The sequence below is a fragment of the Canis lupus genome, chromosome 8, assembly GCF_048164855.1.
Source record: "Canis lupus baileyi chromosome 8, mCanLup2.hap1, whole genome shotgun sequence".
In the NCBI taxonomy this organism is placed as follows: Eukaryota; Metazoa; Chordata; class Mammalia; order Carnivora; family Canidae; genus Canis; species Canis lupus.
This window is the reverse complement of record NC_132845.1, coordinates 74,912,885-74,934,868: the sequence shown is the minus strand read 5'-3', so window position 1 is coordinate 74,934,868 and position 21,984 is coordinate 74,912,885. Positions and strand designations below refer to the sequence as shown.

Below are 21,984 nucleotides of genomic sequence, written 5' to 3'. Positions count from 1 at the left end.
GCCGGGGCTGCCTGGGCTCCGGGCCGCGCTCCGCTCGCGGCGCCTGCCTCTCCCGGCTCCCGGCTCCCGGCTCAGGTGAACTCCATCGGCGGCGGGCGCCGCGGGCTCCGGGCTGCAGGCGGCAGGAGGGGCCCCGCTCCGGACCCGGCTCCCCGACTGCGCCGAGCGCGCCTCCGCCCGACGCCCGAGCTCTCGGAGCGGGACTTCCTCGGCGCGCCCAGCCGACCGCCGGGGCCGCCGCCCCTCCCCCGCCCCCGCCCCCGCCCCCGCCCCCGCCCCGCCCCGCCCCGCGCGCCCCGCCCCGCGCCGCCCCGCGCCGCCCCTCCTCTCGGCCCCGGCGCCCGGTCGGCCCCGCGGGGGCGCAGTCCCCGGGCTCCACGCCTGCAGCCGCCGCGCCCCCGCCCCCGCCCCCGCCCCCGCCCCCGCCCCCGCCTCGCGCCTCGGGCCCGGGTCCCCGCGGGCGGGCACCGCTCGCTCGGCGCCCCCGCCGCGGCCCCGCTTCCAGCACTGCGCCGCGGCCGGCAAACGCCACCAGGCCCGCAGCCGGGGGTTGCACCGACACGAGGCAGGTCTCCGGCGCGGAGAGCGGGCTCGCCGGCGGTGATGGATGCAGGGGAGGCGCCCGGCACACAGTAGGCGCGCAACACCTGCCCACAGTAAGTACGCTGTCGAAAATGAACGGGGTGGCCGTCAGAGGCTAGTACGGGAACAGAAAGGTCCTCATCGAGCCTCACTCCCACCCAGATCAGAGGCTCGATGCAGTTTGTTAAGTCCCAGGGATGACACCCCCGCCCCCTTATTCTTCAAGCCCACCGACATTTGTACACCTCACAACCACAAAACCCCAGCAGGCTGGCTCCCCGGGGCGTCTACCAAATGTAGGGAAGGGATGACTGCGGTGCCATGGCCTCGCTAAATGGGCAGTAATTACTGTCACTCTATTGTTTATCACCCATGCGGACTCTAGTGCCCAGAGCAGGATCTAGAAAGGAGGCTGTGGGGGGCTCACTGAGCACCAGCTTGGTGTTGGGTGGGTTCCCCTATGCAACCCACTCCTGTCAGAGCATACTCAGCTCCCTCGGTCTAGCCTGGGAGCCCCTCTGCAGAACTGTGGCTTCCTTATTTGCTATCTTGACCCACAGAGGCCCTGAAAAGGTCCTAAGCCATACAAGGGGGTGACGAGACCCTCTGCAATCTGGAGTTTTAATCCCACACCTGCAGCCTGGCGGGGTCCCTCTTTAGTGCACAGGAAAAGTTGCTGTGATCTTCCCCGCACAGGGGAAAAAAAGAGGGCAAGCAAGTTCTAGATCATATCTGGGAAGGGTTCTCCGGCGGAGCAGGCACATGGGTGGGGAGTGAGGGCAGCTAACGGTTCCTGATGTCCTTGCTGGCGCCGCTGGTACCTGGAGTACAGCAGAGAAGGGAGGAAGGAATGGGCCTTGGGAGAGATGTTCATCACATACAAATGCCACGGAGACTGGCTTAAAGCAGTAATGTCCCTTCCTCAACTCTTTGAAGTTCAACATCCATCACAGTTTGATTTCACGGCACTCCCGAAAAACCTCTCTGGGGGAAACGGGGGGTACGTGCAGTATGGCCTAAGTTTTTCTTTAACCTCCATATATACGGAATTTTGGAAATAAAGAGGGTCTCTTCTCTCTCTCTAGCCTGACCCCCCTCCCCAACTGGTAACACTATGTGGTGTTTCTAAAGACATTTATTTATTTATTTATTTTTTTAAAGATAGGTACTAGCCATTTTTCTCTACCTCTACCCCCCAAAGGAGTCCGAAGAAAAGCTGCCTCAACCGAAGGCCTAAGTTTGGACTTGGATTTTCCAATTGCTTAGAAGATGTCACAAAACCCAGCTGAGGCCCTCAGGCTAGGGGCATTCATTTTCAAGCTGTTTCTGGAGCAAAAAGATAGCTCAAAGGCAAACATTAACTTTTCAAGAAAAGACATTAAAATGTTGTTTCTTTTGGAGCAATCAGAATGGGATGGTTTTCTTGTCTTGTTGCTCTAATAAAATCAATATTACAGGGAAGAGATTGCCAGAGCTCCTGCCAGGTCCCCCACAGGGTAAACGGAGATGCACAAAAGCGTGGGGGAACTTAGCTGACCAACGAAAACAACCACTTAGCCCTTCCACAGTGCTTTTATCAGGTGGCCTTTCTGACACTTTACCATACCTTGCATTAGATCGTCATCTCTGATTAGCAGCGATTATATCTCAGAAAAGCCTGGGATAAATCTGCATGTGTCCCCATATTTGATTATTTGTAATCGGGAGGAATATGGAAAGGCCAATTGTCAAGCCTCCAGAGAACCCACAGAAGCGGCCTCTGCACCCTATGTTCACATTCGGTCCCTTGGCGCCCGTCCGTGGCCCTTGCCCTGCCTGGCCACCACCATTGCTCAGCTGGTTCCCTTCCTAAGCCTCTCCCCAGACACAGGAACGAGTCTGTTCTGACTGGTTTCCAGGTTGTTCTATTCCTCCTTCTTTCTGGAAGGGCGAGAATAAGTGTCAACATTGGAAAGGAAGACAAACAAGACAGTGGGAGAAGTATGAAGAAGAAAGAAGGAAAGGTCAGGAAAAAGAATAATCACTCTGGGTGGCTGGATCCCAGTCAGAGGCCTGACTTTCAAGAATCAAGATTCCTCACGTGGTGGTGGTGGTTGTTTTTCCTTAAGGAACTTAGCTTCCTTTTATTGTCCTTTTCATCTAAAGGTGGCAGGCGGGGGGCGTCTGGGTGGCTCAGTCAGTGAGGTGTCTGACTCTTGGTTTTGGCTTAGGTCCTAATCTCAGGGTGGTGGGGATCGAGCTCTGCATCAGGCTCCACGCTCAGTGCGAAGTCTGCTCGAGATTCTCTCTCCCTCTGCCCCTACCTTCAACTTGTGCACGTGCATGCTCTCTGAAATAAATAATCTTTAATTTAAACAAAAAGAGGTGGCAGGCGGTCACTATGCTATATTCAGAAGGTTTAACATACCAAGCCCTCATGGCCTCTTAATATCACCTTCTGCCTGAACCAGATCTGAGGAGGGCAAGTGTTACAAGGTGGGTACGCTAATAGGACACAGATAGCAAGAATATGGACTCGATGGTCTTTCCAGCATTAGATCAATTATTTCAGAAACAAAGCCAAATTTTAATATATGATCAAAGACCTTAGCCAAGTTTATGATTTCCCAGCTAAATTTTAAAAACAAACACACACATAGCAAACCTGAGCTAAATTAAAATATGGAGTCATCTTCCTCAAGTCTCAAAATACATCTGAAGATTTGTTTTTAAACTAATGGAAGTTCTTCTCTATCAATGTAAAATGGCAAAGTTTTAAAGCCTAAAATGTGATTTGATTCCCTTTGTTTTACAAATTACCAGGCTGAGATTAAACATTTTTTTGGTAAAAAATTTCTTATAAATTTTGACCTTCGGTGGAGCGTCTTATATAGAAAAAGCTCGTTAATTTTGTGGTGTCCTCTCTCCTAAACATAATGAACTTCAGGCATTCCCTAACAGGACATGGGCTGGTGACTGGGCAGGTGGAGGGAATTTAAAGAAAGAGGAAGTCTTAACGAAAATGCTGCTATATTTTATTTATTTTAATTTTTTAAAAGAAAACTCTATGCCCAATATGGGACTCAAACTCACAACCCCGAGATTGACAGTCATACACAACTACTGACTGAGCCAGCCAGGTGTCCCTCGAGCTTCTGTATTTTAAATTACGTGGTAGAAGAAGACCATTAAAGAGGAGTGATGACATCTGATTCTGTTTTCAACTAACCTTGGGAAAGATGTCACCCTACCTGATTTATTTCTGTGTCCCTAGGAGTTTGACCTTTTCAAATTCTAAAGCTCTTCAAGCTTTGGAAATACAAGTTTCTATCCATTCTTTGGGTGGAGTTGTTAAGAGCCAGTGTCTGGTTGACATCATGACCCTCTTGTTTCTGCGCCAGGAGACCTTAGGAAAATCTCTTCACTCTCCATGCTGTATTTTCTTCATCTGAGGCATGGGGGCAACAGTACCCATACCTCGAGGGTGGCAGTAATGACACCTGGCACTTAAGTAAGTGGCTTTATGTGTTGACTGTCATGATTGAGGATGGCACTCTTTTTTGATTACTGTAGAGGCCAACAAAACAAAAACATAATCTAGTATGGGTGCAATGTCCACTCTACCGGTCATGCCCTCTACTGGATTCTTTCGATGTGAACCACCACCTGAACACTCAAAAATTACACCAGTCCCAGAAAGTGGGGACAGTGGTTTGCACCACCTGTATTAGGGAGCCCCAACCACACAGGCTGTACTGCAAACAGTCCTTTCAGACGGGATTGTACCAGGAGACTGGACAGCCTAGGTCACTAGTAAGGCTGGTGGGATGGGAGCGATGTGGATCTCCTTGATAGATGGTAAAATCCAATCCTGACTCAAGCAAAATGCTGTAAGAGTTCACCAGGCTACAAGATGTAATCCACCTCCTAATGGTAAGAGCTTCAACTTCTTTGAACGTAAAATAGCATTCATCCCAATTATGTCATTTTGATGTGCTGAATTGTAATTTCTGACTTAAACAGGCTCATCTGTGACTATACGAGTGGTTTCTTACTGGTGCGGAGGCGTGTTTTGCTTTCTTTTATTCCTTTTCTTTGTGGGGGCTACCCACCACCTCAATGCGATTTTAAACTTGACCATCGAAGACTAGGTCTCGCACATCTTTATTCATGCCAGAGCATAGTAGCGGGATAAGGAACCTACAGGGGCCTGAGTGCTCAGCTCTTTGTTATCTGTTTGTCAGGATATAATACTAGCCTATTCCCCGTGATATGCCTTCTTTCCGAACCAACCCGGTTTCTTGCAGATAGAATTCACATCTTGGATTTGATGACCTGTCCAGTACCTAGTGTTGTACCAGGAGGCTTCCTTCAATACCTGTCCGATGGGAGACAATGAATAGGTAGCTGAGGTTTTCCCAGCCTGCTGGTAATGGTACGGGTGCCTGACAAGCATCAGGGTACCTGATAAAGTGAAGGGAGACTCAGGGCAGAAGACACCACCGAGAAGCCCAGAGGGACTTGCAGTTTGCCCCCAGAGGGCCCACTGGTCCTTACCCATGGCAGGTGACCAGGAGTCCTAGCTTGGAGAACTGGAGTCAACAGGTTGCTCACCACCAGGAAGCAGGAAATTGCCCCTTTGCCAACACTGTCCTGCTTCCTACCTCCGTTAACTCCTGACGTGCCTTCTGTGATGTCTAGCCCAACGAGATTAAAACTCTCTCTGGGGCCTAGGGATTTCTCCTGCATAGGCCAATTCATTTTAAACTGTAGATCTTGATTGCCTCCCCTAGTGATGCATGGCTAGTCAACCCCCGGGTGGCCCCCAGCCCCTCTGCTCTGCGGCCCCCACCCCTTCTGCACTGGCAATTTTAAAATGGAAGCTTCATTACTTATCAGTCTGAAAGGAGGCTACAATATCTTATGCTCTTACTGTTGTAAAGCAAAAGCCTCTACCACTATATGCCTGTGTTGCTACAATTGATCATGGGGCTGCAACAAGAGGGAAGTAAATAAACCGAACTGGGTTAGTTTATGATGCATACTATTGAGACGCAGGGGGGAATAAATATTTTCCAAGTGTAGAAGTCAAGAAAAAGAATTTTACTTTCAAACTTCACAGTGTACTATAAACTACAAAGGGAGAAAAGTATAAAACCCATAAACTATCTCTTACTTAACCACCGAATCTACATTAAAATATTAATATTCAGAATCTGACAAGCCCACAAAGAAAAGCAATGAAAAATAAAAATACATCCAGTCTTTGCTCATGTCGCCTAGAGGCATCTTATTTTTTTGCCCAAATGCATGAGATATGGACTCTGAGGCTGGGCCTTCCCTGTGCTTTGGTCACACCTTGATGACACCACTCCATACCGGTGGGTGTTTGTGACCTGGGGTCTAGAGACCTGATCTGATATGGAGTATCACTTCTTCACTGTACCGTGTTCTACCGTCCACACGACATGGGGAGTCTCGATTCTCTGCCCCCTTGGCCAAACCTGGAATTCCACATACTCTCAATGCTGGAATATGTCAATTCAAGATCTAAGTCAAAATAAATTCTGATACCTAAAATCTAGAGAGGCCCCAAGATCCATGGGAAGGCTGTGTCAGCTGTGCTAATAGAGGTAGGATATGTGAGTAGTTGACCTCCATGGGCTTTGTAGTTTGAAAGGTGCCGGTCATCTGCAAAAGTAATGTGAGAAATAGTGGCTGGCCGCACGTCAGCATTTTCTTTCCCTACGACCTTCTCTCAAGGGGTTTGCTCTTTTGCCACGGAAAAATGTAACCTCAGGTCTCACTAATCTTTAGGAGCCTGGGAATTCTATTCCTCCATGTCTATTGATGCATATGGACCCAACAAAGCTTCTGTGCTTTCATTTTAGCTTCACTTGGTACTATCCTGATGGTCCAAATATTTATCCGCAGAAATTCTTGTTGGGCAAGAACGCAACATTTACTTCTACTGTTTTGGTGACTCACCCAGTTGCTGGGGTACTATGTGGGGCAGCTAGAATATCAAAGAATTCCCTTGGTTTAGCTTTCCTGAAAGCATTCCTGTTGATGACTGTTTCTGATTTTCACCCTCATTCTGATCTCAGCCGTTCTCCCTGTCCCCTGCAAACTGTCAATACGGAGTGGAAAAGTCTGATGTGGTCATTACAAGAGACTCTGCCTCCGTGGCTATGAGTCAAACGAGCAGACTTTAGGAATGGTCAACTGCTATACAAATGCCAGTTGCTGTGATCACATACTGCGGTTACTCAGGGTATGGGCAAGCCTGCAAGCCTAGGAAGACCTGTTAATTCCTCTCTGGTCCTGTATGACTTCCAATTATAGACCTCTGCTGCAAATTAATTAAATCAGCACTTCTGCTCCAAACTTCAAGTTATCTTGAGGGCTTCCTTAGGGGAAATACATTCAAGACGATGTCTGACAATGTATTACCTGTTTCCTGGCTCACCTCTGGACATTGGCATTCCTCTAGGGGCCTACATTTCCTTAGTGGGCACAAGATGCTGCTCTGGAGAGCCAAAATTCAATCCCTTAAGGGCCAGGACTGTGCCCTAATACCCTCACCGCCCCACCGTCACCATTCCCCTTAACATCTGCTATGGAATGCCTCATGAGCAATAGATGATCAATGAACAGTAATAGAGCAACAAGCTGATGAATAAACACATCTCTACCCACTAAAAGAACAAAGACATTATCTCATAAATAAACTATAAAGACCTTTCAACAAACTGCCACCAATTTAGGATTTCACAGAATATGGAAGCCCTCCATTGATAAGGGTAACATTAGAACACACGTAAATTCTCTTGAAAATGGATTAAACTGCCCATCACGGTGGTAGCTACGCTCTAAACATGGCCTCTAATACCTCTGTACCTGCATGCTATTCTCCCACGAGAAGGTGGAGCTGAGTCCTCTATCCTGGAACCGGGGCTGGACCTGCAACTCTCTTGACCAGTAGAATATGGAGGAAGTGACATTCTGGAGCTTCATAGCTCTGGTGTTAAGAAGGCCTGGCAGCTTCTGCTTCTCTCCTTTTGGCACCCGGTCACCATGTTGTGAGGAAGCCTAAGCAAACCCACATGGGGAAGAATTCAGGGCTTGGGACCAAAGACCTAGTTGAGTTCCCAGCCAACAGCGTGTAACAACTCGCCAACCATGTGGATAAACATCTTGGGTTTGGCTCCCCGAGCCCAGTTGAGCTTGCCTGAGCTGAGGCCATGTGCAACAGAGAGAAAGTATCTCTGTAGGGTCCTGACCACATGGCCAAATAGGAGCAAATAAATACATGTGTTTTAAGGTAGTAAATCTGTACTTTGTTACAAGGCAATAGGTAAGTGAGATAACCATCTGGGTCAGCCCCAACATTCAGAAAGAGGAAGCGGGTGAACACAGGGCAGGAGGAGAGGCAACCATGAGCATCACCTTTGCTTTCTTGCCTCTATGAGGGAATGGCGGGGACCCTGAGGTTACAGCAGGAACACTACTGAGACAAAGATAAATAATGGCAACGCGAAAATCCTGAAATCAGGAAAATCTTGCCTAAAATAAGAAATAGTTTTCTGTTTGATAAAGTAGAAGAAAACTTAACGTGACAATGTTAATGAAAGAATAAATCTGATCTCTCCCCTTCCTTTTAGAGGCTGCGAATGTTTGCAAAACTAAAAAGTCTTTAGTAATCCCTTCTTTTATCTAAAACAGATTGCAGTTTTAAGCACAGCCTCATGAAACTGCAGGTTCAAAGGAACCTGAAACCGAATTAGCATAAAATCTGGAATTCTCATTTCTACCAAATGCACAGCTGCCATCTGACAGCTCTTCTGTGATTTTTGGTTTCAAATAGAAACTGAAAGTAGCTGAGGTGGCATGGGCCAGGGCTCTGCGTCAGTGCTCGCTGCTCCCTTCCACGAACTCACCCGTTCAAGAGAGTCTCCCCGGAACCCACGGATCTGAAATGTCCCCCCAGTGTGGCAACGTGCCCAACGAAACCAGTGGGGAACAGGGACGGTTAAGAAGTAAGGCATGTTGAGGGTTGCTCACATGACAAAGACGAAGCGCTCAATGTTTTCAAGTAAATTCACGAAAATCAGAGTGAATCCGCTGGGGCGAGGGGGTGGGGAGAGGAACACCTTTTCTCAGTTTTTACATTACAAATGCCAAGAAACCCACACTCCAGACATGGTGGTTTGATTCCCCCTCAGGATTCACTTAACACTTCCTGAGCTTCCTCTTTAGGTAAGGACAACTCTGTGCAACTACATTTAATTCTGAAGACCCAAAGGGGGCTGCTGAAATACCATCACCTCTGGGACAAGAAAGTTACGCTTTTTTTATAGAAAAGGCGGAAAAATAAGATCATACATATCTGATCCCCCTGAGGAGTACAGGTGCTGGGAGAGGATTTTCTCACCCCCTAGTAGAGAGGGTAGATTTGCCCTGAGCCATCCCCAACTTCCTCCTCTGATCCCCAGACGATCAAGTGCATGAATTCAAGTGACAGCTGGTGGGGCCACGAGCACAGCACATGAAAAGCAGGCTACAGCCGCAGAGGGAGGAGAGGCGAGGCCTGCCCTCCCTTCCTGGCGCCTCCCCTCCCGCCAGGCCTGCTGATTCTCCTCCGTCCTGGCCGGCTCAGAGCCATCTGCTCTCTCCCAAAGCCCGGGTTGGACGGGGGAAGGGGACCTTGCCGTGGGGCGCCCAATTCACAGGGAGGCGAGGCCCAGGCTCACTTTCACCCAGGTCCGCGCCTCCTTTGAAGTTCCTCTACTGTTAGTGTACAACTTTTCACATTCTCCAGGAGAAAAAAAAAATTTAGTGAGCATCTGGTATTTACACAGAATCTTAGAGGGAGTTGACGGATTTAATTACAAGTGTTAGTAAAACAGGAAAATTGTAGCCAGGCTTTCAAATAGCCACTCGCCTCTCAGTAACAGAGACTTTCCCTTTGTGCTGCCGGTAAAGGAGGCGATTTATTTCCTAGCAAGGGAGTTTTCTTCAAGAAGGGGATGTTGGTGAAAAGACAGCTGTTGGCTGGTAGCTTTTATTTTAATGGACGATGCTGTCCTTCTTATGCAAAGATCAAGCTACAAACAACATTCACCTGGGCTGTGTGCTCTGAGTTGTTTTTCAGTTCACACTGGTGGTGATGGATTTTCTCTAAGCTACCAGTGCTCACTTACAGCTGACAACATGCATTTGTTAAATAACTGCCTGGGTTTAAAGGCACAACGTAAGGCCAGGAAAATGACTGCAAATAACTGACCTATATGAGGATTACAGAACTGGCCTGATCCTCACTGGCAGCAGGCTCTGGTTGAGTTTTAATAACTGGTTGCAGGACTATTGAAGACCATGACACAGGGAGGGTTAGGTGCTGCAAGAGTACTGGACCAGATCAGTGAGGTCAGAAAACCCAGATTTTAGAACAGGTTTGGTCCCCACTGGGTGTGGCTTTGGGGAAAAGTCATGAAACCTTTTCTTCACTTTCAAAATGCATACAGGGGGGCACCTGGGTGGCTCAGTGATTGAGCATCTGCCTTTGGCTCAGGTCGTGATTCCAGGTTTCTGGGATCAAGTCCCACATCAGGCTCCCTGCAGGGAGCATGTTTGTCCCTCTGCCTATGTCTCTGCCTCTCGCTCTGTCTCTCTCATGAATAAATAAATAAAATATTTAAAAAAAAATAAAATGCATACAGGTTGGGACGAATTTTTTCCTCTCTTTCATGCTCTTCCATATGTAAGGTCTTATGATTCTGTATGACCTACCATCTAGGTTATTACACACAGAGAACAGTCTCTGCACGGGGAAATAACATTTTCCTCTTTCCATTTTCTTGGAGTTTACATTATTAACATGTAAGTAGGACATACTGTTTGACTTATTTTTTCTGGGGTTCCCATTCTCTTAGAATTTCCGGATAAATCAATGAAATGTCCGAAGTATGCTATGGTTTGCATTTAATCCAACTGGTGAGTACAATTTAACTTCCTCATCAAAACGGCACAAGTGAATCTCTCAAGCTCTGTGCCTCTGTCATTTGGTACCACAGGCCCATTAAACATATTTGTCAGCTTTACGTTTTAAAAGCAAAACCAAAAGGGTAAATGTGTCATCACGTACTCTTAAATCTAAAATCCACAGGGGAAGGAGTTCAGAAAGAAAGAAAATACACACACCTTCCCCTAAACCCCTTACACACACACACACACACACACACACACACCCTCTCCCCGCCACTACACACATCAGAACACCACCAAATGTGAAACTGGGCTTTGTCTTCCTCAGACCATTCCTGGCCAAGGCAATGTGCAGACCACATTGGGAACCAATTTAGTCGTTTCTGACTTCTCAACAATCAAATAAAACAATAAATAGCCTGAACTGGGCTTGAAGGGGAGGAGGACCACATGTATTCCCTCTCAGGACTTTTTTTTTTTAACATGGAAGTTTGGCTTGAAAAGAACTTATTGCGCAGACACATGTGGCCTCAATAGGATGGATCTTTAACTGATGAGGCGGATTCCAAATTCAAGCACACTATATCAGGATTTAAATCCTCAGAATTTGGTAATGGAAAGTTTGGGTCACATTAAGGGCTGAGGGATCCAGGGGTAAGATTTAGTTTTAAATTAGCCTCTTGAGCAGCCTGAATACCCCCCTAAGAAGCACCATATGTCTCAAATTCCAGCTTTTTCCTTCTCTCTTGGCGCTTCCCTTTTGATGGACCAGAAAATCTCTGGCTTCAGACCACTTCCCTGTGTGTTTGTTGTTGACTCCCATCCTTAGAATAACCTTTTGTCTTCTTCCTTTCTTTCTCTTTTTTCTTTCTTTCTTTCTTTCTTTCTTTCTTTCTTTCTTTCTTTCTTTCTTTCTTTCTTTCTTTTTCTCTTTTATAATATTCAACTTTTCATTTGGAAAAGTCTCAAACTTCTAGAAAAGATGGAAAAATAGTATGAACAAAACCCAAGCCCCCTTCATTTGTATTCCTTGACTGGTAATCTTTTGCTCCCATTACTTTATCTCTTGTTGTTCTTGAACTGTATTAAGACACAGTTCTTAAGGGGTGCCAAGGGGTGTCTGCTCACTTATCTACTCACATAGGGTTTCTGTGGGAGAGAGGCAACCTCCCCCAGATATTCTTCTGGCACTTTCCTGGTGGTGGCTAAATTGAGTGGTCAGTATCTAAGACTCTGATTGGGTCACGTCTCCTAGTGGACAGGATCCCTGTACCTTGAAACCCCACACACACCTGTGCTTAGAAAGTCTCCACATGCCGGGTTCTTCTGTTTCCAGGATTTGTGATGACTCAGCTCAGCTGGGTGGGGGGTGGGGCTGGGCATTGCCCTGGGCTTGGTGGTTGGTCACGAGTGAAAGTGGGCTAAGGGAAAAGGAGAGGACCTGCTCTCCTGGGGAGCTGAAGGCAGTTACTCATCTGGCATGGACTGCAGAGAGGCTTGTTTGGGGGCAGTAGGTATTCACCCAACTAACCACATAGTGTGTTATTTGACTTTCTTGTCATTTCTTCATCTGTAGGCTGGAAAGGATAATGTACCTACCTCAGAGCCATCAAGGATTAAATCAGCTAGAACAATACCTAGCACACAGTGAGCACTCAGCAGATAGAGCTGGTACTGCTATTCTTGCTGTTCCTTACAGGTCTTGCTTCCCTAGGCACCCCTCTGAAGGAGAGCTGACAGGCCAGGTGAGAGGTGGAAGTATTTCAGGCCATGTCAGCATCTTCATGTCATCAAAGTCCTTCCTGAACTCCAACAGTGTGTGGCCTACTATATGCTCCATCTTGGGACAATATACTAATGGCTATCCATTCGGTAAGACCACTTTTACTTACACCACACCAAATCAAACTAAAAATGGTACTTGCCCTTAGGACCCTTCCAGTGTAAGGGAGGCCAGAAGACAAACACAGGGACCAAGATGGCGGGAGGGGACGGTGCCATGGGGGAGCGTGGAAAACAGTGACTCACAGGCCAAAGGGGCATCCTCCCGGAGAGGCCAGCTGACCCAGGGCAGAGGGCAGGTGAGGAAACCTTGAAGGGGCATGCATGTGGTGTAAAGCAGGGAGGTGAGGAGGGATAACGCCTGGGTACCCAGTCAGAATCAGGAACACCGAGGCATGAGGAGGCTGGCTGGGGAACATCCAGAAACTGCTGGGGACAAGAGGAGTCTAAACTACCATGAGCAAAGCCCAACTCAGGTGCGAGGGCTTGAGGCGCCAACGAATGAGAGTGTCACCCCTGTAGAGAAGACGGGGTAGGACATCCCAGGGCAGGGCTGCTGAGGGGGAAGAAGCAGAGCCAAGGACAACACCAGACGTCCGTGCTGCCTGGGCCAGGGAAGCAGCCACGGGACGAGTGATGTGAGATCAATAAAGGATCACTACAGAAGCGAGGAAGAGCAAGATGTCCTTGGGGGGCTCAGGGGACCCAGAAGTGGAAAATACATCGGAGGTCTGGGCGTGGGGGACAAGGCTTGAAAGAAGGCAGAGGGCTGGTAAGGCAGCAGGTCCCCAGTGGAAACCCAGAGAACAAAGCTGTGCCAGGCCTGTTAATAAGTGAATCAATGGTAAGAATATAGAAGTAGTAAGTAGAGACTATTTTTGAGAGGTGTCATGGAAAAGGACCAGAGAGAAACAGAAAGGCACACGTTAGGGCATAAGTCTGTCCCCAGCTGTCTGTGGCAGGGGCAGGGATATGGCAGACACCCTTCAAACTACAGTATGCAGCTTAAATGGGCCTTCGGCTCACCCTTCCTATAGGACTATCCCTGCCCAGGGACATTTCATATATACATACATACATACAGATGCATTTCCTTTTTTTTTTTTTTTGAAAGATTTTATTTATTCATGAGAGACACAGAGAGAAGTAGAGACACAGGCAGAGGGAGAAGTAGGCTCCCTGCGGGGAGCCCGATGTGGGACTCCATCCTAGCACCCTGGGATCATGACCTGAGCCAAAGGCAGATGCTCAGCCACTGAGCCACCCAGGTGCCTCCCACATAGTTGTATTTCTTAATAAAGAGGAGTAGCCATTCGTGTCAGATCAGCAGTAAATAATCCAAATGTCCTATGCTTCGCATTTACAGACCATTTTGTCCACGGAAGTCAACGAAGGTGTGAGTAGAAAGAAACCTTTAAAGCATCATAGTAGTTGGTAAATGTGGCTACAAATCCTTCATGTTGAGAGGTGGAGGTTATACCCCGTCCCTTGAATTTGGCAAATTCAAGACTGCTTTTACCCGGTGGCAGAAATACCACCATCTCTAAGACGAGGTCAGAAGAAGCCTTGCAGCTTCTGCCTCTCAGAAAGGTCCCCCCAAAACCCAGCTGCCATCTGTGGAAAGGCCAAGCCATGTGGAAAGCACTTGTGGAGGTGCCCCCATGGCAAGTCCCGGCCAAGCTCAGCCATGGAACATGTGAGGGAACTTGTCTCCAGATGATTCTAGCCCCTGGCCATCCAAGTCACCCAGACATTCTGGAGCAGAGACCATCTGTTCTGCTGTGTCCTGTCCAAATCCCTGGCCCACAGAACCCAAGAGCATGATAAAGGGGGAGTTGTCCTACACTGCTAAGTTTTGGAGTAGATAACTGGAACAACCATGTCTTTAAATATGGATTTCCCGGGGGATCCCTGGGTGGCTCAGCGGTTTAGCGCCTGCCTTTGGCCCAGGACGCGATCCTGGAGTCCCGGGATCGAGTCCCACGTAGGTTCCCTGCGTGGAGCCTGCTTCTCTCTCTGCCTGTGTCTCTGCCTTTCTCTCTCTCTAAGTCTATTATGAGTAAATAAATAAAATCTTAAAAATAAATACATAAATAAATAAATATGGATTTCCCGGTTTGTCACAGGCATTTCCCATAATAAAGTCCTTCATCTCTGAGGCCATCTTCATGCTTGGGGTGTGTGTGTGGGGGGGTGGGGATTAGTTTGAAATACTTCCAAGCACAGGCCACATCAGAGGTCCAAAAGAAGATTACTAACGGGACAGCAATTGCCATCGTGAGTTGTAGGGTCTGGGAGGTAAATCACGCCACATACCACATACCGGGAGATCTTACCATGTCACTTTTAAGAGAATCGACAAATGCAAAAGAACTTGATAAATATTTTCCATAACAAAACACAATTGGTTGCAATGGGATCCAGCTCTGTTCCTCATTAGTTCTCCCTTTACTTGTCAGACAAGCTCTGTATCTCACTGAAATCCATTGTGGATTCTTTATAGTTTGTTGCGAAATGTGACTATACATTTCCTTTATAGCACATGCTTTCTGGAGCCTGCTTTTAAATCTAGAGAGCATGCTTAGCTTCCTCTTCCCAGAGGAAAGGAGCATCAGCTTCCAAAGAGAGGTAAGAGCAGGTCACAGCAGCTGCTTTGGAAGTGGCTGTGCAGCAGAGGGGGTGGGGAAGGCCAGGCTGCCATTATCAGGGGCTACCAGGTGCCCCGGGATCACGTTAGGTGATAAAACACTTGGCTGACATCAGAAAAAAGAACCATCACTCCTTTTCTCCCCACCCTCACTCCCTCTTTCCCTCTTCTTTTTTTTTTTTTTAAAGGAGGCTTTTTACCCTCATTAAATGAAACCTTATCTCTGAAAGACTGCAATCCTCAGCAAATGACAAGTGCGCCTAATCTCATTTTCTGACAAGTGATTCTGACAGCACCTTCCCTTTGATTTCTGAGACATGTAGTTAGACATATATTAATCTGTCAGTCATCATCTCTAGGAAGAATGAAAAAAGAGAGAAAAAAAGAAATGAACATTTGTGAATATGAAGGCAAGACAAGAGGCTAGGACACCTATTTTAACTGATGCATGAACATTCCTTTCTCACGCAGCCCCTCCCCTTTGGGTATGAACATCCCCAGAGGGGAGATACAAGCTGTCCAATAGAAGGGCCTGTGGAACAGGTATCCCTGATTTCGGGCAATGTGGTCCAGTGGAAGGTGTGTGTTCTGGCGTGAGGCAGACTAGGTTCGACTCTCTGTCCCACATAAAGGCCACGCTGACTGCACATCAGAACCCCACCTGTAGGATATGGCACATGGCATCTGCCAACTATAAAGATTAAATACTCTTCATCTAATGTATATGCGGGCATAAAGTAGACACCCGGTCCAGCATTTCCAGTAGAAATGCTACTGCCGTTATTTCTGCTGTGGTCTCCTAGGGAGATACTGAATTGAGAAACAGGAGGAAACAAAGGATGTACCCCATTCCCTAAGAGGCAATGTACATTGAAGGAATTCTAGAATGGCATGGTAGGGTTTGCAAGGACTGCCACGAAGAACCATGTAAAGACTGGTACTATGCAAGGCTGGAAAACTCAAACTCTCATGCTCATTGCTCCTAACCCACACTACAGATCTGAGGCACATCTCCATCCCTTCCTCGTTTTCTAGAACCCGAAAGTAGATTCTTAATTCTGTCACTGAGGCATTTGTAAAGGGGAGTGCAGTGCTTTTGTTTTGTTTTGACGGGTGGGGGAAGTCATGGGAACCAAATCTGCCTTGGGTCACTCTGCAGTGAACCCAGTCCATGTGTCTGCTTGATAGAATAAAAGTAGACTTGATATTTTCTAACAAATGTCATTAGTCAATACCTGGATTGGGAGATGGCACCAACTGTAAGTTTTTTTTCTTCTCACATAGAGATTGGCAATGCAAAGGCCTCCAGCCCTACCTCAGAGCTAACAGGGCATGAATGCGTCAGGGGGTCGCTCTTCTCTTCTAAGGGCCACAAAAGACAAACGTGATGGAAAGCTGCCTGATGGGCAGAGCAATGCTACTCCTCCTTTGTCATCTGGTTTTCAAGATCATGCAAAGGCGTACCAACATATTCTAGAGTCGGTGAGCCTGAAAATGACCCAGAAAAGTCTCCTCTTGGAGTATGTATACCACTCGAAGGCGAGCTTCTGGGTTGTACGCCCCAACTCCTGCAGCACCTCCCCCGGATGAAACAAAACAGAACACCTCACTGCTCTTACCAAGGCCCTCACTGCACTGACTCTACCTGCCAGCGTCCATTATTAGGTAGAGGTGCTTAGTGCTGCTACCAGAGGTCCGAACATAAAGGGCTAGAGAAGAGAAAAGAAAACTCAGGAGTTTCCGGAGTCATTGTCATCCACTTCTTAGGTACAAAGTGTTCCGTGAAAAGCGGGCACCTCCCATGACATTTGCTATTTCTTCCTTTCCTCTCCTTTTTCCTGTTTTTAATCTGAATGCTTGGCCGCTGGTCTGTCTTCATGGCTTTACACTAATCAGTAAGAAAGAAACAGAGGTTGCACCATGGCTCCCCCGTGGTTAATGGAAGAGCGCGAGAAGGACAGACTGGGAGGATGAGATGATCCATGCTCAGGCACAAATTCTTCTTCACTCCAGCAATGCGGGGCGTGACCGTCCACCCTCTTCCTCCACCTCTCAAACCCCCTCATCTGGCACTGTGCCACCTGGATCGTAATGGACCCCAACGAAGGAGGAGTCCCTATACGAGGATGGAAGCACAACAGGCAAATCCCTGGAGGAAAGGCAACAGACTTTTTGTTTTTAGTGAAAATTAACTAGAAAGTCTCCCAACCAGGGACAACCTCCTTGGAAAAATGTGGCCTTTGGGCAACTGCTCCACATTTGTTAACTAAGACTTGACAGACCCAAGGAAAATGGATCAACAGGACAAATGACCAGGCCACTCGGAGGCCATGTCAACTGTGGGGGTATACCAGAGATCACACGGTGCCTTGCTGGGCTCGCTCAACAAGACACTGGAGTCAAAAGCCCTGGTTTGCATTCTGACCATGCCTATGGCTTCCGTGCTCTGGGACTCATCAGCAAACTGGGTTTTGTAATGCCAGCCCTTCTCAGGATTTGTGTGATGAAGATTATACTTAAAAATATCTATGTAGTTTAAAAGGCGCTATGTCAACTCCAAAAGGAGCTTGGGAGTATATTTATATGTATATAAATGGGTATACATTTGGTATACATTTAAATGTCTAAACACTGGCTGTTACTATTCAAAAAGACTTTTCCAGAATTTGAGAGAAGGTTATTTTATAATAGAACAATTACAACAAAAAATAATTAAAACAGGGGTGCCTGAGTGGCTAAGTCAGTTAAGTGCTTGACTCTTGATCTCAGCTCGAGTCTTGATCTCAGTGTCATGAGTTCAAGCCCCTCATTGGGGAACCTAATTTAAAAAAAAATAAAATATAAATAATGAGACTGGCTAAGTAAGTAGCCCAAGAAACTGCCTGTAAATTCATGGCTGAAGAGATCTAGAGCAACCCCAATTCAACCCAAGTGACCTTAGTGTAATCTCGGAGAGTCAGGATTCCAATGTGATTAGAAGTAAAAAAGCCTAAGTTGAATCATGTTATTCTCTTCTCTATCCATTCACTTTTCTATATGATCTTCTGTCATCCATTCATCCATCCATCCTCTCTGTCATGTCTAACATGTGATAAACACAGACTACTCTGCACCAGCGTACACAGGTAAGACATAGAATCTGCTCTCAGAGAGCCCATGCCAAGTACTGGGAAATAGTATAATCAGAAAGGAGAATTACGTGCTGTAAGTATAATAACAGAAGTCACTGCACAGTAGTGGGGGTTCACACAGGATGGAAGGGACAACTCTGCCTGCACCTCTTGTTCTTACAATCCCTGCTCACCAAGTGACCTTCTGATTATAATTTGGCTCCCTTGGGGATTGTCCTTCAGAGGAAGATGTACCAACTGGGGCACGTAAGTCATTTTGCTTGGGGTTGGTGGTGACATTGCTTTTTGTAAAACAGAAAGATTTGTGTTATAATGTAGTCAGTTTCCCTGGACTCGATTAGCATGATCACCTCTGAGTTTCTGGACTAGGCTGACTCAATCATGCCCTTCCGTGAGGCTGGGCCAGCACTGCCAGCTGGGCTGCCCTCTGCTTTTGCACCGTCCTGTTCTATAAATACTGCAGGAGGGTGGTTTTAGCTGGTATGGGAACTTCCTCTATCCTTCTGCTTTCAAAAATCATGTGTCCCACTCTTTTCTGTAAGCCAGTGACTGCTACCTCTTCACTTCCCCTCTAGCTGTTCCACCAAAAGAAACACCTGGCGCTGGTTTTTAGCATTTTAGCTTGGCCAAGGCTCTCCTTGTTAACCCACCCAGTGGCCCTTTCTGTCTCTCCGTCTGCAGAGCTTGCTGACCGCCACTCCCTTTTTCACGGGGCTTCCGTGATGATGAGTGATTATTATCCTCTTGTTTCTTTGAGTGATGTTGCTCCTCTTGCTTCTCTTCCTCTTTAACAGTGGGCTTTCTCAAGGTCCCCCTCAATGTCTAGAAAGAAGGAAGCAGGAGGGTCCTACCAATGCCCCCATTTCTACCATAATTTCTAAGCAGATGGCTCCCAAATCTCCAGCTTCATACCTCTCCTGCATTCCAGACCCATATTTCCGACTCATTTGTTGGACAGTGGCACTGACCATCCCATCAGCACTTCAGAAATCAGTTTCCAGAAGTGAACTCATAGGCATTTTGTCTTTATTGCCAATGGCCTGTCTCAGTCCGCCCCCTCACCTCGGTTCACACCTTCCTCCCTTCCACCCTCACTGTCCTGGCATTTGTGCAGGTCCTCAGCCCGTTGGGATAAGTAGTGCTGACTGTCTCTCCCCAGCCTGGTGTTCCACTCTCTCCTTTCACCCTAGTACAGGCTTCACACAGGACAGGTGAGGATGGAACTCTGTGTCAAACCATTGGATTCTTCTTTCCAGGTTGACAAATACTAAGGGACAGGTTAGATAGAGACTGGCTTTCAGATTTCACCTCTACCCCACCAATCTTGTCCGCAGACCTTGGACAAGGTAGTTAACCACTCTGAATACAGCTCCCTCTTCAATCATAGTGGGGTGGCTATTTGCTACACCTCAGGCTGAGAGGAGGAAACTTGGTAGATCCCACCCCGTGATATTTGTTGGTATCTTGGCTGAAATGAAAGAGGAAAAGAAGACAATTTGATTTGCCTTGCTTGGCCTGCAGTGCCCAGCCCTGTGTACTGTACATGGTCAGAACTCAAATATTTGTACTGCCTTTTCAATAAGGAACTCTATTTTAGCAAGTCCCAAGTAGAGGAAGATATCTCTAAGGGCTAGGGCCATCCTTTTAAGGGATAATTTTTCTTTCTTCAAGCAGTTACCAGGATTGACAATCTTTTTCTCTGACCATCAAATCTAAATCATTTTACCAGCCTGATGAATAGCTGCCCATTGCATACCCAGCTGGGGAGGAAGGAGACCCAGTGAGGCTAGAAGTCATCTCTGTGTGAGCCAGATTTGTTTTGTGATTCTCTACTGAGGCCCCTTCAGGGTGGCTGCAATCACTCTGCAATCAGTGGCTGGGCATAAAACAAATAGGTGAAATTTTTAAAAACTGGATTGGGGTTGCAAGAGGGTAGAGGTGGGAATGGAAGTTAACGGAAATGGGATTGTTTATTCTCTTATCCTAAGGGCAACTCAATAACTGCCCCTGGAAATCTGAAATGCTATAAAGGAAGTGCTTTATTTATGGAGGTCACAGTGAAGCATGTCCATGATAAGCTGTGTCTGCCCTGGGCTGTGACCGGACACAGGGGAGGGACCCGATTGTCTCCTAGGTCCCTTCCAGCTCTTGATCCTATGACACTGTGTCCACCATGGGCAGTGTAGCCCAGAATCACTCTGGGTGGATGGGTCTGAAGGCTTCACTCTGCTTTGATGGTTCAAAGGATTCGACAGCAAGAATTTACCCCAATTTCTTTTCCTCACTCAGTAATGACGGTGACAAATCTTATTCTCAGTTAGATTCGAATTTTCAGATTTCCTACTCAACACTTGCTGTTTTCTAACACACGCACGCGAGAATCAGGACTTACACATGGACGGAATCAATTATAATTTGATTAAGACGGAGCAGAAAGAATGGAAGTAATAACAATCATTTCATATAAGCCTTCCTTCCCCACCCAGGCTTTGGGTGTACCAAAAAAAAAAAAAGGTAATTAAAACAGGGTTCAATTAAAAATACCGTAAAAAAGAAATCAAATAAAATATTAAAAAGCTAAGTGCCATTATTAAATAAGTGTTTGTGAGGGGAGGTCCTCAGACTAAAGAGACTACAGAGAGCAGGAAATCATTCACGGAGTGGGGAGGATGCACACTCGCGGTACATCTACGGTGAATGCTTAATGCTTAGCACAGAACCAGTGTCTTACTGAAAGTAAAAAAAAAAAAAAAAAAAAAAGACTCTCTTTAGCCACTCTACAAGTGTTCAACTTGTATTCATTTTACGTTTCCAATCCTTACATGCCCTAAGCCTCCGCCTGCTTTGCCTCAAGAAGGCATGTCCCCCAATAATGTGCATGAGCAGCACTGTATGTCTCTTTGAATCTGCTGAGGTCACTCTTCTGCCCAGTTTAGTAATGACGTGTCCCTAGCGTGCCACTACCAAAAAAAAAACCAAGTCAGAATCACATAGGAAATGCTGCAATTACGAGCTCTTCCCTCAACCACCTCAATGCTCAAAGGAGGCACAAGGAATGGTCTCATTCTAATCATAACTTTATTGAGAATCTGAAAAGAAAAAAAAAATCACCTACCTGTCAGAAAGACATACAAAGCAGAGGGATTTAGGAGACCTGGGTTTTAGTTCTAGTTGTATGACCTTGGGCAAGTCACTTACATTTTTCTGAGCCTCTGTTCTGTCACCTACAAACTACAGGAGCTCCCTTGCAGCTCCCAGTCCCCTGCACCTGTATCTCTGTAAACCCAGTGTCCAAGTATTTTCAATGTTTAAACTCTTTTGTATCTCTGTAGGGCATATGAGAGGCAGGAAACAAGATCCTTAGAAGTATAGGATCTGAATAACCAGAAGGGATGTAATTAAAATCAGGGTTCTGTTCCCACAAACACACCCAAGGATCTCCCCATAAAAACACGGTGGTAATTAACAAACCTGCAGACCACACGCCACCGCCCTCCAGGCCCTGCCAGGCTTCCATGAGAACCTGACTCAGAATCCAGCCCCTGTCCTCACCCTTCAGACAGCAGGCCTTGCTCCTGACTGCTGTCTGGGTGTTTTAGCTCATGGCTTTTCGTGAGAGAGAGGCATTTTGAAGTCACGTAGGAGTATGAATACATTTCTGGAATTTTAAAAATCATTAAAATGATGAAAAGAAAATATAAGGGGCCTGCTTGTCTCAGCCTATTCCCACATCTGTCCTAAAGCCTCCTCTTTTCTCTCTCTGCCTCCAAGAAATTGCCATAGAGCAGGTGCCAAATTGGTTCCTAGGGAACCTGGCTCTGGGAGGAGCCCTGCTCTCTCCTGCGCTGCTACCCACCCCGGTGGCACCCCAGGGACATG

The 21,984-nt window shown here is 47.0% G+C and overlaps 1 protein-coding gene and 1 long non-coding RNA gene across 13 annotated transcripts in view; one reads left to right on the top strand and one right to left on the bottom strand.

The window, feature by feature from the left end:
• The window catches only part of AUTS2 (activator of transcription and developmental regulator AUTS2), a 1,131,932-nt gene that overhangs the window by 89,017 nt on the left and 1,020,931 nt on the right, over positions 1 to 21,984 (bottom strand). The window lies entirely within an intron of this gene.
• On the top strand, positions 489 to 20,865 carry LOC140639114 (uncharacterized). Its single transcript, XR_012035972.1, has 3 exons — positions 489 to 656; positions 12,260 to 12,417; positions 16,259 to 20,865. It is a non-coding gene; the product is annotated as an uncharacterized lncRNA (long non-coding RNA).